This window comes from Lynx canadensis, chromosome D3 (assembly GCF_007474595.2).
Source record: "Lynx canadensis isolate LIC74 chromosome D3, mLynCan4.pri.v2, whole genome shotgun sequence".
In the NCBI taxonomy this organism is placed as follows: Eukaryota; Metazoa; Chordata; class Mammalia; order Carnivora; family Felidae; genus Lynx; species Lynx canadensis.
Window position 1 is genome coordinate 3112225 of NC_044314.2, and position 19072 is coordinate 3131296.

The following is a 19072-nucleotide window of genomic DNA, read 5'->3' on the forward strand; positions in this document are numbered from 1 at the left end:
AGTCCTGGGTCCTGCTGCCTGGGTCCTGAGTCCTGGGTCCTAGGTCCTGGGTCCTGGGTCCTGGGTCCGGGGTCCTGCTGCCTGGGTCCTGAGTCCTGGGTCCTGAGTCCTGGGTCCTGGGTCCTGCTGCCTGGGTCCTGGGTCTTGGGTCCTGTGTCCAGCTGCCTAAGTCCTGGGTCCTGCTGCCTGGGTCCTGAGTCCTGGGTCCTAGGTCCTGGGTCCTGGGTCCTGCTGCCTGGGTCCTGGGTCCTGGGTCCTGGGTCCTGCTGCCTGGGTCCTGGGTCCTGGGTCCTGGGTCCTGGGTCCTGCTGCCTGGGTCCTGAGTCCTGGGTCCTAGGTCCTGGGTCCTGGGTCCTGGGTCCGGGGTCCTGCTGCCTGGGTCCTGAGTCCTGGGTCCTGAGTCCTGGGTCCTGGGTCCTGCTGCCTGGGTCCTGGGTCTTGGGTCCTGTGTCCAGCTGCCTAAGTCCTGGGTCCTGCTGCCTGGGTCCTGAGTCCTGGGTCCTAGGTCCTGGGTCCTGGGTCCTGCTGCCTGGGTCCTGGGTCCTGGGTCCTGGGTCCTGCTGCCTGGGTCCTGAGTCCTGGGTCCTGGGTCCTGGGTCCTGGGTCCTGCTGCCTGGGTCCTGAGTCCTGGGTCCTAGGTCCTGGGCCCTGGGTCCTGGGTCCTGGGTCCTGCTGCCTGGGTCCTGGGTCCAAAGTCCTGGGTCCAGCTGCAGAATCAGAAGTGATCAGTCCCTTGTCAGTGTGGGTTTCCTGCATGGCGGTGTGATGCTGGGCCCTGCCATGGCATTGGCTTTGCCACCACCATTATTTACCTTTATCAGCCACGGGCAGTGCGAGGTCAGGCGCCAGGCTTTCAGAGCTGCTGGGTCCCTGGGGCCAGGGCTGGAGGGACATGGGTATGCTTAGTGGCCAGGTCCCATGGAATGGCTGGGAGCCCCCACGACAAAGGAGGCTCCCCCCGACTTCTCAGGGAAATCTCAGCCCACCTGTAGATCCCCAGGCCTGGACGGTAGAGTGGGGGCAGTGTGCGGTTTGGAGGTATAACGGGCTGGCACCCTTGGGAGCTACGCAGGTTCTTCAAAAAACCTGCTCAAAACAGCCCAGAGTCAGAATCCTGCCCCTTCAAGCATATCAAGAAGCACCTTTTGGTTTACATTTGACGATTTGCTGTGTCTAGTTTCATGGGGTAGGAAATCTAAGGCGAGGGTAATATTTTCAGCCAATGCAAACACTGATATACTTGACTTTCTTTTGAGGCTGTTTGAAGCTGTCTGTTTAACCCAGAAGGCGTTCGTTATTTAAGAATGGAGAGGGCCGGTGGGTTTCTGCGCCCTGCTCCTGCTTCTGTCCCTCGTCCTCGTTTTGAGCCGGACCCTGCCCCTCTGCCAAATCTGAAATGCTGCCAAAATTCCTGGCTGTGTTCGGTCAGGCCGGGGCCGAATAGTCGCCCAAGCGATTCTCCAGTTGCCCGAATGGACTCCCAGTCGCAGGAACGGAATTGTTTTTGTGCTGCGGAGAAACGGAATCCAAGAAGGCTCATCTCAGTAGGGTGCTTCTTCGACGTTACGCTGTGCCAGCCCCCGGACCACACGGTCTGCCTGCCGTGTGACAGCAAGGCGTGGCAGGATGCTTTCCGACTCGGCAGGGATGTGATGTCACACCGAACGGTCCGTCAAGCAACCGTCCCTCGGTGGCATTGTTCATCGGGTGGGTCAGGTGGTTGGATCCCTGCCGAAGGTGATTCAGCCGAGGCAAGACAGGGTGCCACGGGCCTTCTGAAATGCGTGCACATTGCAGCAGAAAGAAAGGGAAGACGGAGGGAGGGAAGAGTGGAGGAGGGCAGGAGGGAGGGTTTTCACTCTTCTTATGTTGCCAAGTCACTGTGGCCAAAGCAAAGTTTGTCTAGGAGTCAGAGCTGCAGCCCTGGGGACGAGTTCCATGGACGCCTGCCCGCAGACATCACGCTAGCAGCGGAGGGGACCGTGAGAAGAGGGGGTGGGTGCTCGCTCCTCCTCCCCTCGTGCTAGGTTCCCGTGTTGCTGGAGGCAGGGCCTTGGGAATGAATCTCCTATATCCACCGCATCTGCGTTGGTTGTCCGACCAGACACGGTTCAATCAGGGCATGCTTTTGCAAGGTTATTGCCTTGAAACACCTCATGGGTGTTTGTTACCCCGTTTGGCCCCAGGCGGGGGCCTTGTCCTCCTGCTCTGTCCATCCTCTCTCCTAACGCTTGGTGTTTCGAGGTGCTCCACGAATGCTTGGAACCAAGGCCAGCCGAAGTTGCCGCTGTGGTGGAATATTTAGACACCGTGCAGACGTCCAGACACGCTGAGGGCCGGGTCTCACCCCCGGATGGTCACTCCGTGTGAGGTCCCATGTCACACAGCCTGACCTCAGTGCAGGAACACGCTGGTCCACATTTTCATCTAGCTTTTCGGACGGAATCTTCTCAGTGCATTTTTGAACCCCGACTTTGAACAGCTCATTACGAACGTGTCAGTTTGCCTGTTTGCCAAAAAGATTAGGGGCCGAGTGAGTGAAATTTCTCACTGATGCACAGAAACGCCACCCCACGTGGCCACACCGGGTCTCACCGGACAGTAACGTGTCAGCCTGGGGGTCTTCAGGACGAGGTCCCTGCTGGCCCTCATCCCGCATGAAGACATTCAAATGCTCAGTCGCATAATCGCTTTCAAGATCGGTTTTCCCAACCTGGAAGCAGGAGACAGAGGAAGGTATTCTAGGTTGCCAACTAGACGACTGCGGTAGGCCGCCCATTGGTAACTCACTTTAGACTTTGTGCCAGATGGAAACCTGAAAAAAGCCAGTGGTGTTCAGCGTTGGCTTGGAAGGGGAAAAGAAGTAATTTAAAGGAAGACATTGTACGCTATTCTACGCGGCGAGTCACGAAGACATGTAGCTACCTGATACTTTATACCTTTACGAAGACTCGTTAGACCATTTGCGTTGGGCAGGACAATGGCTCCATTTGAGTCTTTATGTCTTTACACTTTTGGTACAAGAGTGACGCAGCCTGTGTATGCAAAGAGGTGAGCGTGTGTGTGCATGAGTCACAGACACAGACCCTCCTTTCTGACGGCTCGGACTTTCGGTAGGAAACATAGAAGTCTATAGTTTGACACCATTCAGTTTTCCCAAATAATTGTGCTCTACCAGGAATGAAGGACGAGGCAGGGGGCGGGGGGAGGGTGACGACTAGGACCATGGGGGTTGTTAATCTGAACACTTTCTTGACAAAAATATTTTATTAATTTTTTTTGGCTTGTTTTCTTCATTTCAGAGCTGTGTACCTTCTGTCTCGCGAGATCCGCTTTGCTGGAGGGAGCTTGGCGGATCGGTGAAGGGCAGGGCGTGTGGCCCATGGCGTGGGCTCTAGCATTTCTTTACCCTCTTAGTGGCTTGAGCCTGCCTGGTGCAAAAGCATGGTTTCAAATTCTGCCCTTGACACGTGGACTCAGCCGTGTGGCTGATACGTACGTGTCCCTGTGCTGTCAAACATTTCACCGATTCTAGAGCCTACGACAGCTTAATAGCCAGGTCCTCGGTCAATGTTACCACGGCAGCGTCTCCCTGCCTTTAAGATGTTTGGATTTATTTGAACAGCAGGTGCAGGATGATACCTAGAAGACCAGCACCTGGTTATGTATACATCATCACGACTCACTGACACCCAGGGTGCCCAGCTGACATGGACAGAATCTGCCCTCCTGGGAGCAAGCAGCCTCCATGCTGGAAGTCACGGCTCCTCCTCTTGTACCCTGTCCCCCGTACGACTGAGCACACACCACAGGTGGGACACACTGGGACCCGCCTGGTGGGGAGGTAGCACCCGCTGGTGCTCCAACTCCCGCGATCATTGCCGGAATGGATTCATTTTTCTTGCCTTCTTGTTTAAAAATACAGACACGATGGCTCTCTGCACACACTATTCCTAGAATATTCTTGGTTGACCTGTATATGTTTCTCAAAGATACCTTCCCATTGCATGCTCCATCTGTTGGCTTCCAAGCATGATAGAGGATAATTAAACACTCTTTGCGTCAATTGATGACATGAGAAGGTTGGAACTACACTTCAACGGAATGTTCCCCAACAGCTTCAGTCACCTATGGTATCGACCGCGTTCAGATGGGATGACTTTAGGAGGTTGTCATGTGTTTCTTTTTCCACGAAGAAAGTGAGTGAACCAGGGGTGCCTGGGGGATGCAGCTGGTTGAAGGTCTGACTGTTGGTTTCGGCTCAGGTCGTGATCTCATGGTAGTGGAATCGAGCCCCATGTCCGGCTCCCCTCGGAGCACGGGGCCTGTTTAAGATTCTTTCTGTGTCTCTCTCTGTCCCCCTCCCCCACTCATGCTCTGTCTCTCTCTCTCTCTCAAAAAAATAAATAAATACATAAATAAAAAATCAAAGAACACGAGTAGTGAACTGTAGCCACACGGGTGATGCTGGCTCCCATCCTCTGGGGCCACATGCCAGGCCTTCTTTTCCTAAGGTAGTTGTTTGATAATCACCGACCGATGGAATGAAGGATGGGCCGGATGAGTAAATGCTTCCGTGAAAAAAATAAGTTCACATGGCTTTTGAGTTAGCTTTCCTAAATACATGCATTTTTACTTTTATATTTCTGAATATTTAAGTATAAACATATTTCACGCCCATAATACTTTTCACTTAAAGGGGCCTTACCATTGATATTAGAAGACACAGTCTGCTCTCTCTCCAAGAGCCTTTTTCCCCTGTTCCTGGTTTATCATCCACGCGGAATCCAAAATTCACTTCTAGCCCTAGGGTATATACATTTTAATTAGTCAGAAGCAGTCATGATAACCCTCCTCCCTGTTCATGTGGAGTTGGAAGGACACAGTATCTGCGGTGAGTGGGGTGGAGGGGAGGACACCTTCAGGTGGGGCTCCTGGGGCAGCGGTGTGAGCGTTTGCAAAGAGGAACCAGACTTAAGGTAAGAACGACGGAGAGTGGAGAATGCCAAGTGCCCGGGAGGATGAGGGTGAACCGCTCTCACGGCGGGCTGGCGGTGTGAAATGGGACGGCCGCTCTCATGACGCGGACGAGCGTTTCACATGAACTTACACACGCACTTACCAGTGATGCAGCGATAGCCCAGTCCCAGAGAAATTAGAACCCGCGCCCACCCGAGGACCTGTGTGCTTGCACACGAATACTCCAGGCAGCCTTTCTCACAACAGCCCCGGCTGGAAACAACCCGCTCGTCCACCGTCGGGTGAGGAGGTGCGTGCACGGCAGTGGATCCCAACACGGTGCTACTGAGTGCAAAAGGGGCGGACTGAAAGTGAGCCCGCAACAGGGTTAAGCCTCGGTGTCCACGCTGAGAGCCCCGGGCCGAGAGCGCGCATGCTGTCACCGCGTTCCTAGGGACACGCGGATGGTGACGAGCGTACCGGTGGTTCTCCCGACCTGGCGGGGGAAGGGACTGACCAACAAGGGGCGTGGGGGAAATTTTAGGGCGAGGTAAATATTCTGTACCTTGTTGTGGCGGGGGAGGGGGGATCACAAGGGTGAATTACATTTGTCAAAATTCACCCAACTGGATACAGTGGGTCTGTATTATATGTAATTTCTTCCTCAGTATAAAGAAAATGAAAGAAATGCAGAGGAAGACACGGTAACCGCTTCTAGTCCTTGAGCAATGAAGTGACGTGGAGGCCATTCTCCGCGCTGCGCCCATGAGTGGGACCAGGTGACTGGCCAGGTGACATCTGTAACCTGTAGGAAGTTGAGCCACGGAATGCCCTAGTCCCGGAACTAGTGACTAATTATTTTCACAGCTAACACATTTTTCTTATAGTGCACTCCATTTTCCTGGGGCTTTGTAAAAAATTCTTCATGGCCAAGATCCCCCTCCTGACTACGTCTGCAGTAATTAATGTATCCTTCACAACGCCCGCAGGAAGCGCTGTAGTCAGCCTTAATCATTTTGCTGTAGAAGATGAAACATCTTCGGACCAGAGAGGTTAAGTGACGCGTCCCAAGTCACAGTGACAATAAGTGGGGCCTGGGCCCTAAGTTTCTGCCTGGACAAAACCTCTCGTTCCAGCTGCTTTGTGTTGTTTACTCAAGCTACCAACGGCTCATGATCGTTTTCTCTCTTTACACTGTATTTGTGTTCTTATTGGTGAATTGTCTCTGTCCCGTGAAGCCAGCACTAGAGAGATGTTGCCCACTCTCTACCTCCTTTTCTGCCCCCAAGCAAATGCCTCCTGGAGGTGAACACACGGGTAAAAGTTGAGGGCTCACCACGTGAGGGTCATACGGCTTCATGAGGAGGGATCGAGACGCTGGCCTCCACTCCAGGAACCCTCCTGTGGCCTCCAAAACCGAAGGCAGGCTGGGACAAGAGCCCCTGTGGAAAGTGGAGCCCGCCGTGTGACTCAAAGGTCAGTTTCAAACAGCTGAGCGGATATTTAACACCTTTTAATATCTTGAAGTTCTTTCTACAGGTCAATACAACTTGGACTCTCCACCTACCTGTCCATTCAAGTCTGAATTCATTCTCATTCAAGTACGTTTCCACCCATGTGGTTTTTCAAAATGCCCCTCGCGCAGCAGGTACAATCAGAAGAGGAACAGAACACAGGTATTTACGCCTTCAGACAATCATGTAAGCTTCAGGTAAGAATCAATCTTTTGGAGACTTGTCTGAATTTAGCTCTCCTATTTTAAGCATTTTTGCCTGGGCATTTATTTTTTCCTATAGTCTTTGTTCAATTGTGCCTCTTAACTCTGCCTTTCCAACCAGCACTAAAGAAGGAGTTTCACCACCTTGGCTCTTGAGTTCATTTGGGCTGTGCTCGATGGAGCTGAGATAAGGATATTTGAAGCACAGAGAACATTAAGACTTGTCATGTGCGATGTTCGATGTAGGTCTTTACCTTCCTGTCTTTCCACCAGAAGTAATTTATTGATTCCGTCAATCTTTTACCCCAAAACATGTATTGAGTGCCATCACGAGCAAGGTTCAGAGTAGGAATCTGCATCCCTGATTCTATCCAAGTGGATGTGTTGACAATCTCCCTGTAATTACTTGTTGGACATTTTTACAAAGATCTTCTGGAGTCACTGGAAAATCCAACCTGAGAAAAGGCTGACTCCAAGCTTCTTTCTTCCTCCGGGCTGGCCTTGATTCTTCCTCTTCCGTGGCATATGCTCCTTTCTGCCCATTGTCCATGTTCAGAACCATGGATTTATTCTAGTATTCCCTTCTCTCTCCCAATAGGTAAATAACTTAATCCATACAAATGATTTCTTATCAATGTCTCTAACATTAAACCCACCGTCACCACCCACAACCAGTCCCCTAGGTACAGATTTCCTTCCAGTATGTTCTACGACCATGTCCAAATTAATCTTCACTTAATGTTTTGGTCATATCATTCCCTTAGTAAAAGTTTTCAAAGGCTCTGTCTCACTCGTGAGATAATATTCAAAGCTTTTTGGGGCGCCTGGGTGGCGCAGTCAGTTAAGCGTCCGACTTCAGCCAGGTCACGATCTCATGGTCCGTGAGTTCGAGCCCCGCGTCGGGCTCTGAGCTGATGGCTCAGAGCCTGGAGCCTGCTTCCGATTCTGTGTCTCCCTCTCTCTCTGCCCCTCGCCCGTTCATGCTCTGTCTCTCTCTGTCCCAAAAATAAATAAACGTTGAAAAAAAAATATTCAAAGCTTTTTGCTGGGAATGCAAGGGTCACATACTGACTTAAACTAACTTCAGTCTAATATACTGGAATTAACACTGAGCTCCAGCAATTTTTAAGCCTGGATGTCTAACAGGAAGAAGAGCTGGCCAACTTAACGCTGCTGACAGTGCTCCTATTTCTACATCTTTGTTTTGGTAAAAATAAATTAGTGAGTTCTGGTTATCTAAAGCTTCTGCTTTATAAATAAAGGAGTTAGAAAAATTGAAGAATTATACCATGTGATATAGTCCTGTATTGGGTTGTTTTCATTGTAGACAGAGTTGTGTTTCTACTGGTTGTTATCCTAGAGGGTGAACCAGTTCTTCCGAAGTCAGAGGCAACTTGCAGAAGAATCCTGAAGACCATGAAGCACATGGGATGTGGAAACATGTTGTGTGTTTCCAGACGTGCCACAGGGTGAGCCAGGAAAGGCTGGGCTTACCTTGCTGTTAGGTATGGGGTCTTAATTATCCTTATTTATGATAAAGGGGAATATAAATGCTGAAGGGTAGATGAGTCTGGGATGCATGGGCTATACGGCCTTGCTAATTTCTGCTCCCACATACCCTTCCCTATAGCCAGAGAAGCTACCCACTTATTATTTTAATTTTTTAGAAGTTTTTATTTATTTATTTTGAGAGAGAGAGAGAGAGCGCACAAGTGGAGGAGGGGCAGTGAGAAGCAGGCTCTGGGCCGTCAGCACAGAGCCCGATGCGGAGCTCGAACCCACGTACTGTGAGATCATGACCTGAGCTGAGATCAAGAGTCGGAGGCTCAACCGACTGAGCCACCCACGCGTCCCGATCTACGCACTTATTTTTGAACGTGCCTAACCCACGCTAGATTTTCTGACCTGGACGACTTTTTCTCTCCTCTACATGCCTTTCACATCCTTCAAGGCTGACCCTCATCCCACCTCCTCCTTGAAGCAGGCCTTGATATGGCCACAGGCTGCCGGGCAACTCTGAATGGAGCTGTTGGTTAAGTTGGCTGAGCCACCAAGGGTGGTCATTCCTGGAGGGATTGTGGAAGGAGAAGTGAGTGCTTGGACCTGCTAAGGAGTCTCGGGGAGGGCAGCTTTTCCGTGGAGAATGTGCCTTGCGTATCCATCGCTGGCCGGAATGAAGAATGGCACAGCCATGGTGGGATCCACCTGACGACCGGTCAACAGGCTTAGCATGCACTTCCCACATGACCCAGAGATTCTACCCAGGGGCATAACCCCCAGAGAACTGAAAACAGGGACTCAAACAGGCCAACATCATGCCTGTTCGTTGTGGCGGTATTCCAAAAAGCGACATAGTGACACAATAGCCAAAAAGTGGAAATGGCCCAAATACCTTTCAGCAACGGGCGATAGCTGAGCGAAACTGTGCTCTGTCTACACAATGGAATATTATTCAGCCACAGAAAGGCACAAACTGCTGACCCCGGCTACAACACGGATGAACATTGAAGCATTGTTCTAAGTGAAAGCAGCAGACACTGTAGGTCACATATTGTGTGATTCCACTTCTATGAAATATCCAGAATAGGTAAATCCGGACAGCCAGACAGGAGATTAGTGCTTTCCCAGGACTTGAGGGAGGAGGGATTAAGGAGTATTTTTCTAAATAAGGGCCCCTTTGTACATGTCCAAGTTCGGGGTGTTAGGACATAGCATATTTCTTCAGGGGCCACCATAGAACCCACCACAGGTGGTAATTAAGTCTCAGAACATTTTTGTCCCAGGGCACCTGGGTGGCTCAGTCAGTTAAGCTTTGGACTCTTGATTTTGGCTGAGCTCATGACCCCAGGGTCATGGGATCAAGCCCCACATCGGGCTCCATGCTGAGTGGGGGCTGGGGGAAGCCTGTTTTGGACTCTCTCTCTCTCTCTCCCTCTGCCCCTCTCCCCCGCTTGCTCGCTCTCTCTCTAAAGTAAAAATTTTTAAAAATTAAAAAAAAATTTTTTGTCCATCCACCCGGGCCTCCTTGGGCTGCAGAGCCTGATGGCCACCCCACCCCACCCCCCAGGCCCTGCCCCCTTGTCTATGGGAAATCTACCCTCAGAGGACAGGTCAGGAAATAAGTCTGTTTCCAAACAGGATCATCAGTGTCATTTTCTGAAACCACACTTGGGTTTTAACAGCTCCCCGTGCTTTATAAATGTGAACTCTTGGATTTACAACCTGGTAATAACTCTGTGGAGTCCAAGGGACTTACACAGGATATGAACCGGGTCCAATGACAGCAGACGCCTTGCGGCCATCGCTGGGGGTCCGTGCTGATGCCACTTCTGTGTGAGAGGCCTCTGACAGCCAGAGGGCCGGGGTCCTGGGGTTTGGAGGAAGAACAACTGCTACCAGGAGAGAGGGCCTGAAAAATCAAGTCCCCCCCACGGGGACATCCCACACACGCACACACGTGCGCTCCTGTGTGATGTGAATGTCCTGCGTGCAGTAAGGCCAAGGTCAGTACGAAGGCCATCTGTGAAGGACACGAGGTATGATGTCAGTTTCCATTCACCCCACCTTCTAGATTATCCTCTCATTTTCTTTCGCCACATCCAATTCTCTGGAACCATCCCGAGTCCTGTCACCTCAGGTCAGGGCCGTCAAGTACCGCCTCCCCCTTCCGGTGCTGACTGTTCCCCTTTGTCCGGCCTTGTTAAAATCCCCTCCCCCCCTCCCTTCTCTCAGAGATCCTTTGCTTTTCCCAGAAGAGACGAGACGGTGGGCGGGTCAGGCAAGCAGCCTTCGACTTCATGTTACCCCCACCTGTCTGCCCTTCCAAGTCATAAGGCGTCCTCCATTAATTAAACGTGGACTTGGGTGCAGGACAAAGTGACTTTGGTCATGAGCATATTTCAGGAGCCTTTAGATGCCGCTCGTGCACCGAGCTGGCTGGGGACCCCCCCCTCAGCAAGGCCGGTGTCACCTGTTTCCTTCATTAACTGACCCCAGTCCCGGAGCTGGAGGCCTTGGGAGGTGCACGTGACGTCTGAGTCCAGGAACCTATCGCTCCCCAGTCACGAGGGTTTTGCTCCCTCTCAGGGTGTGATTTAGCGTCCGGGCTGTGATTTAATGCTAATGCCACTAACGTCAGATGGGGCCATCCTGGAAATGAATGAGGAATTCGGAGAACAGCTCCAAGATTTCCCTGGGCGGCCCCGAGACGAGTGGATTGGCTGGAAGCCGAGGGCCCCGCTCTGTGTCATCCGGGGAAGCATCTCTTCTGACACTCCCCATGAACCCCCTAAAAGTCTAGGTGCTCTCAAAAGTATTGTGAAATATTTTAGCGATCGCCGTGACTACTGGCTGCACGATTGGAGGAGAAGGGGAACCACTTTTTATGCATGACCGGCCGGCCCGCACTCCGCCACAATTACTAGGTAGCCTCCGAAAAGCGGGCCTTCTCGGGCAGAAATTAAACATCCGTGAACAGCTGTTCAAGGAAAATTGGTTTCTAGTCGGATTTCTGTTTCTTTTAATGCGGATGCTGTTGGGCTGGCCTGGCTTCTCCTCGTTATTAGGTTCTCATCCGCACGCCTGGCCGGGAGGGATTGATGCACGCCGTTAGTGGAAACTCCCACCTCCGAGCACCGACGTGTGCTCGGGCTGGGGACGATATTTCATTTACATGCTTGTGTTTAAAAAGGTAGCAATTCTGAGTGATGGAAGCATGTGCCGGCTGCTCCTGACCGTCCCGGGATAATATCCAGTAGATTGCGCTTTCGGGAATGAATCAGGTGCCAGAGGGCTGACAAAATGCTTGAACACATGATCCTATATTTACAGTACACTATCTCATTTTTAATAGAACTTGTCCAGGAAAGGGTTCCAAACAAGCTTCAATCGCCTGGCCCCCAAGAAGCAGCTGCGGGGATTCATATTCCAAACAGGTCCATAATTTTCGGTCCCTGGTGCAATTTTACTAACTTCCCCGCTCTGCCCTTTCTCCCGGCTCCCGTCTGCCACATTCCATCACAGACCCTCCTGTCTCCTTCCTGCGGCGCTCTCCCGGCTGCACACCTGCCATGCCTCCTTCTGTATGACCAGAACCCTGGGAAGAATTTCCCTGTATCTGCAGCTGAGGCTCTTCCGGCCCTCGTTTAGCTTAAACATTCCCATACGAAGTGGAGATAGGCATGTGCCTCTTTCCTGCTGCCGCCTAACAACTCAAGATACTTTTTTCTTCTTCTTCGTCTTAAGATGGCCTGATTTATTTGTTTTCATCAGGCTGTCAGGAGTAGCAAGAATCTTAAGACCGTGAGAATTTCCAGCTTGCAGAGGGTAAATCTGTGGCTAACGTCATGATAATAATAATAATGAGGACGCCGGGACTAATAATGACAGCCTTTTTATGTTGGAAAACGCGTACAAACAGAGACAAGCAAGGAATGGGGAATGAAAACATGGTGAATATCAGGGACAAGGCTCTGAGAACTCCCTGATAAAATGGATCAATTTACAAAACATTTATGGGGGCTTTTAGGAACTGTGAATTTGTCAGGGTGTTATGAAGCAGCAAGCAGCAGGCGATGGAGTGAACGTCTTTAGGAAAAAAAAGTGCCCCGATGCTCGCCAAAAATCTGTGCAGGAGTTATTCCTAATGCCTTCCCCCCCTTAGCAATATGAATGCAGATTTGGAAGCTCGTTCTCTTTTGGAGTGAGCAGGGTAATTTAGCAAGCTGTTTAGAATTATCAAATGCCTTTGAAATTTCCAAATATTCTATTCCTGGAAATAGCACGCGAAATGGCTCAGGTATTATTCTTTTCTCCTCCCCCAGGCGCTGTCCCTCCCGTGCTATTATCTGCGTTGTGATTTACTTGGCTCTCCCCAACAGACAAGTGTCTGAATGAGGCAGGGATGCGGCGAGCGCGCTAATGGTCCACACTTCGAGGAAGCAGGAGGGCGGTCATCATTCACCGGAGTCGCTCCCGATGAGGAAAATGTATGCAGTTCGGAACGTGCACCCCGATTGCAGTGAACTAACCAGCACGGCGAACAGCTGCCCGGCAGTCAGACAGAAGCACGCTGGCGGTTTTTCTGGCATTTGTCAGAAGGGGAACGACTCAATGCAGGGAAGGTAGTGGGTGGGGAAATGAGGAGTGTGGGCCCGTGGGGATGGAGGGCTGCCTGATTTCCTTTATTTCCCGTGCCTCCGGGTTTCCCTCTGTCATTCAGGCCGACGTTCGCGGGGAAGGCGCCGTCGGGAGCACTCTTGGGTCCGGGGCCACGGTGCACAGGTCCGAAGGCTGCCTTTGGCACGCGCCCCTCTCCTGTTGCTGCACCCCCTGGGGAGGCCAGCCGCCAAGCAGCAACCAGCCTCCCTGCCGGCCAGGAATCCACTCTGCATCGGAAAGTCGTTTGAGGCTCGGAGAAGTGTGCTCCGCTTCGGCTTTTCAGTCTGCGCCCTTCATACGACTCGGTGTTGCGCCTACGTGCATGCACGTGCACCCACACTCTGGGCTGCGATGTGTGACACACCAGCAGATGTCTCCGGGACACTCCTGTCTGGGGCCCGTCCGCGGGCCCAGACAACACTGCTCTGCTCTCTTCTTACGTAAACAGAGGCTTCATTGCCGAGAAGCCGTCTGAGACCCGGGCTGTTGTTCCCTGGGCATTGTTGTCATGTTGTCACCGTTCTTGTAGAAGAGCATGTCAGTTGGGGAAGAGCTTCGTCGCTATTTCAGAACTCCTTTCGAGAGGTCTCCCTCATGCTGATTCTCAATCGCTTGAGACTCACGAGGTGATCACTCATCATTAAACAATGCTCCAGCCACACCCTGCCTTGACACGGCAGGCCCCTGAGGTCTGGGCGGTCACCTGCCCCATCCCCCTCTCCAAGGTGTCAGCCATTCATTACTGCCGGTCTCTAAACTTAGCCCAACTGCCGACCCGGTGTCTCCGGGTTACGTCACACTGCCTCAGAATTTTAGGGTCAGTTTTTGACTGAAGTAATAGTTGCTTGGGTGTTCACCTCTGGGGATGACATTTTTAATTTAACCGAGACCCTCAGGGACTCTCCAGAGTGGTCTCCTCGTGTGGCTTGGGTCAGGCAGTGCAACGTGCATGCGCTGATTTTTCAGGGTCCCAGAGTTCAGGAAGGCTGACTCACGTTAACACATCTCACAAGAGACTGACATAGGAAACCAGAGTGCAGTTCATTAATTTACAGTGAGTAATATAACTGTCAGGTGGACCAGATGTTCACCTGGTCCTGACCGACACATTCTCTCCCTACAGGCAGGCTACTTGGGAAGTCAAACAATCAGAAGAGAGCCTGGGGAATGGGCAGTCAGAACAAAGTTTGATTATTCCGATGCCCAGCCTCATAATACCATGCACCTGTGAAGCAGGGTGGGCACGTAGTCCTGGTGACAGGTGACCCACTCTCAAGATCAGTACTTGGAAATAGTTCTGCAAAACCTCGCCTCGGTGACTGGTCGTTCCCGTGCTACCATTCTGGGTCTCCTCTCTCCCTCTACCCTGGCGGTGTAGCTAGAAAGGGTGCTGTTAATTCTTGCGGGCCGTGAGGGCGATCTGTCTCACTGACGGGCGTGTGTGTGTCAGGCTCTGATCGCGCCGTGTGGGTTGCGTCCCTGAATTCTCAGAGGGAAACTTGGTTCCCGGGTCCTTGCCGAACACCCCTGTGCAGCCTCCACATGGATCCCTGTCGGCCCCTTTCATCCCCGGCTCCCTTACCCCCGTCTCGTGATTACCCTGCTCGCTGTTCCTATGACCACAGGCTTTGTTCCACCTTAGGACACGTCCTGGGCCGTCAGTTTGTCACGTAGGGTGCCAGAGAGGGTCGCGGCTTTCCTGTTCCTCACCCAAGCTTGTCGGAAGAGGCTCGTGGTGAACAACGCAAAGCGTGTAAGTGTGAGAGGCGGGATTCGGACTGTTTCTGAGACTGCTGTTGGACTTGATCTTCTTCACTTTGTGTCTCTGCTGAACCTCGGATGGATGTGGCCACTCACTTTACGGCGACCGCACACGCAAACCCATTTGTACGTGGTTACCTAAAACCTTCGTGTCGCCCAACCTCCCCCCGCAGTCGCATGGGGCAGGATCTTACCTTGATTTTGGTGCAAGTGCCTTTCAGATGTGATCACGGACGGCAAATGTTCCTCTTATTTGTTAACACCGCAGTGCACACAAAGGTTATTTGGTTAAGACAGAGTAGCCACGAAATATAAAAACATACGCATAGTTTAAGTGTGTGTGTGTGTGTGTGTGTATAACATTATATATATGTGTGTGTGTGTGTGTGTGTGTGTGTGAGATGTCTCTGTAAAGACCTATCAACCAGCAATAAGCAATTATTAATATAAACAATTGTCAGCTCTATTCGCAGTAAGTCATGAATTCAATCTTTAGACGTTGACAAGAAGGTAGCTTGACTTTGATAGGCAACTAGAAAAGTGGGTGTTATGTTTGCTTAGATCCGGTCGGGATGCCTGTGCATAATCTGCAGATTTCTTTGAAAACCATCCTTGCAGTGAAGACAAACACTCTTTTCTGCTACTTTGAGGGAGTGGCAGATGCTTCTGTCCCCTTTAAAGAACGGGTCTGGCGGTGTTCCAGGGCTTCAGTGATTGTTGGCTAAAAGTACTGGCCCTTCTTCTACCAAAGTCGCCCTTGTGCTTTGGAAAGCTTTGCTGAACATTAACCCGGGCTCCCTGGTCCCCAGAGCAACACCAGCAAGCTCGTTTTGGTCCATCTAGCGTTCAATGGGCGTCTACCCACTGCCCCACTCACCTGAATACCAGCTTTCACAGAAATTACACCAGGACGTAAATAATTAGACATGCTAACAACCACGAAAAGTACTGACGAGGTTGTTCAGAGCCCTAATTGGAAGCTGGAACCGGAGCTGTTCCTCTATAATTAGCATATCACACTGCAACGTGAAGCCAGTCACGTTCAGATACCTGGTTGCTTTCTCTCACCTTGCTGTCTGTATCCCGTCGCAGAGTGGAAGGAAGCGCCTGGCCTGCCATGGGTGAACGGAGCGTGCGGCGTGATGTTTTGTGAGCATGATGTGCCTGCAACTCTCATTAGTTAAAAAGACAGCTGTTACCCTAAAAAAAGCACAGTTCACTTAACGACAGATATTTTGAAGGCGTACGCTAATTTCAGGGTTTTCGTTCCATCCCCAGGAAGCATACGTGCGGAGGGGAAGCCGCTGAAGTGTAATGTGTGAGATGAGCTTATTTCTGAGCGAGCGGGAGAGAAGGGTTGGTGAACCTTTCTCCCAGGACCAGACATGTGCCTGAAGAGCCTGGAACCAGTCCTGGAGACGCGTGACAAATCGCTTCCCTGCTGTGGTACAAACCCGTTCCTCAGCAAAGTCGCGTCCTGTTCTCCACACGGAAAACCATCAAAGTCTTTTTTTGAAATCTACGACATGAAATAGTGGAAACAGTGCAGAAAGATGCTGTCTTGTACCTAATGACCTTGTGCTGAGAGGGGAACAGAAACAGCTCATTAGAGTGATTTTAATGTGGTATTTTGTTAAAACTAAATCAAAATAATCTATGGAATGTGGCTGAGATGCATCCGAACTTGAAACACACAAGACTGTGCTTTATCTCTTTGTTTTCATTTTGCAGCTAAATGGAATTCTAACTGTGAAATACTACAGAACAGGATGCTTTCCAAATTTAAAAACTTTTTTTTTTTTCTTCCCAAAGCAGGCTCGCCATCCTGGGATAGCTGCATAGCAGGGAATAACAGGATTTGGCTCTCTATTTGAAGCTGCCGCACAAACAGAACCAAAAGATAGAAAGAAGAAAGAAAAAGATACATATAAATATATGTATGAAATGAGGGAGAGGAGAGGAAGATTACTTCAGAAATAATACCCTAGAAAAATAATTCCGTAATTCCCATGAACTCAAATAGCTCTGTCTTCGGTACAGTTAGCTATTGTTTACCTTTCGGAAGGGATTTTATTGTGCTATTTCCCTCTTCTCTTCAGAAGGAAACAGCTTAGAGCTGCACTTGCAAATTGCCAGTAGGGAATCCTTGATCTTCACCCCTATTGAGATTGTCAAAAGATACCAAAAGCTGGAATCTGCGCTTTATGAAGTTAATGTTTTCTGGAAATTGCAGCAGCAACACAAAAGCAACCTTTCCCGCCCCTCTTTCAACAGTTTTTGAGAGGATTCTGAAACTCTCTCTAGGTTAAAAAGGAATCTACTCAACAGACTCTGTTTTAAATCTCTGTTCCAAATTCTGTCTCTTGTTTGTGTGAACTCCTGGGCGGAACTGGGTTCTGTTTATTTACCCTCAGCTCAAGTAGACAGCTCCAGTGAGTAAGTAATTGCCCCTAGAGAGGAGATATTTCTGCTTTGCACCCAGGGGTCCTAGAGGTTGGTGATTCTGTTAGAGTAGGCGGTTGCTTGGCTTGAGCAGAATGTCTGGAGGCCAGCAAAGGAGGAGTCACGGGCCAGTTTTTGGGGAAAGTTAGAGCCCTGTCCCGGCTGCACTGGAAAAACACAATCCCCAAGAAGCCAGATCAAAGCAGTCAAGCCCAAGATAGGGAACCCTGACCAGGTAGGGGGGAAAGGTGGGAAGCCCCGCTCCCCAGAAATCCCCTCCCCAGGTAATAAATATTCCACCCCTTGTTAACAACTGTCGGAAAAGGATAGAGCCCCAAACCCCAGGGCGCACAGCTCTCCCTTGAGCTGGCCTACTCGCATCTCAGGAATGGTACTTTTGTTTTAATAAACTTTCCTTCTTACACCCCTCAATCCCTGCGTCTGGTCCTCCTTCAACTCTTTCTTTGACGAGACCAAAAGTCTCCGGCGACATCTTACGGACAGGCTGGGCGGAGACCTCGGGGCCGGGGATCTTCACGGTCCATGATGCAACCGTTCCATTCTGCCGAAAATATAATCCAAAAATGTGTTGGACAGGGTGCTTTTTCATCGAGTGATGTTAATGTCGAGTGGAGCTCAACCTATCAATTTCGGGTGCTCTGCCGGTGCCTGGATTTTAATTGAGCATTGTTAATGTGAGTTATTTTTACTATTAATTAACTATTACAGTTGTGTCTTCAACACCTGTAAAGCCGGGAGAGAAGCATTCTGTAAGGAGACTTCCTATATTTATATATGTAAAAAAATAAAAAGAATCCCATCTCTCTGCTGACATTTTCCCCACGTCTGTTAAATTTCCTTTGGGGAGGATGTGGTGTTAAACAAATAAAACAACAATTCTCTAATTTTTCTCAAAACTTAAGTTTCCCTCGTATACCTATAAAAAGCAGGAGTACAACTCGATGAACAGAGGCGCCTGGGAGGGCTCAGTCAGTTCCATGTCCGACTTCGGCTCAGGTCATGATCTCACAGCTTTTGGTTCGAGCCCCACATCCGGGCTCTGTGCTGACAGCTCAGAGCCCGGAATCTGCTTCGGATTCTGTGTCTCCCTCCCCGCTCAGCCCCTCCCCCGCTCGTGCTCTGTCTCTCTCCCTCTCTCTCTCTCTCTCTCTCAAGAATAACAGTAAAAAAATTAAAATAAATAAATACAAAAATACATAAGAACTCGAATGAACTGAGCATCAGGTTTAAGTACACACATTTTCTGGTTGCCAACATGGTGGAATGAGGCGTTTCGTTTGTGCACGAATGTTGTCTAACCGCATGCATCTGACTCCATGAGACACATGTGGACCACAGAATTTGTGCCCAGGTGACTGGTTCTCTAAGAGCGGAGACCCTGATCCACATGAAGACTGACTCACTCGGTGCCCGTAAGGAACGCTTCAAGGCCACGTCTCGTCATAGATGCCTCAACTAATGTAAGTCTCCTCATCCCCCAAGGATGTGGGCGAAAGAATGTCTGACAATTTCAGAGGGGTCAGGGCGGTTACCCGGTTAGGGGTTCAGCTTGAACTGACCGTTTCTTCAATGAGTCAGGTACCACACATTTAGCCTAACAACAGTTTGATGTGAACACAGCCACTGCTGGGAGCCATCTTTTCACAGCTCGTGGACAGCCACATCACAATCACTTTGTCACCTGGGCACAATAGAAGCTTCCAGAACCCACCCCGGAGCCCAGAGTTTTGCATCCTTATGTGATCTCTGGATAATTCCGGAGCGGGGTCTTGAAGTTTGAGACCCCGCTGTCTCCAAGAAGAGAGCCTATCCACATCGGACTTTTGGCAGAAGAGTCAGTAAATGGAAGTCTGGAAGGAAAGATCGACCCAAAGCCGGTGGGAGATTTCATAAAGACGGATAAAGGGGAGCATAAACAAGGTGGAAGTCCTTGAATAAAGCACGCGGGTTGTCACGTGGGGAATTCGTGTTGAGAGAGGAGAAGGGAGGCTTTTTAACATATCTAATCATTTG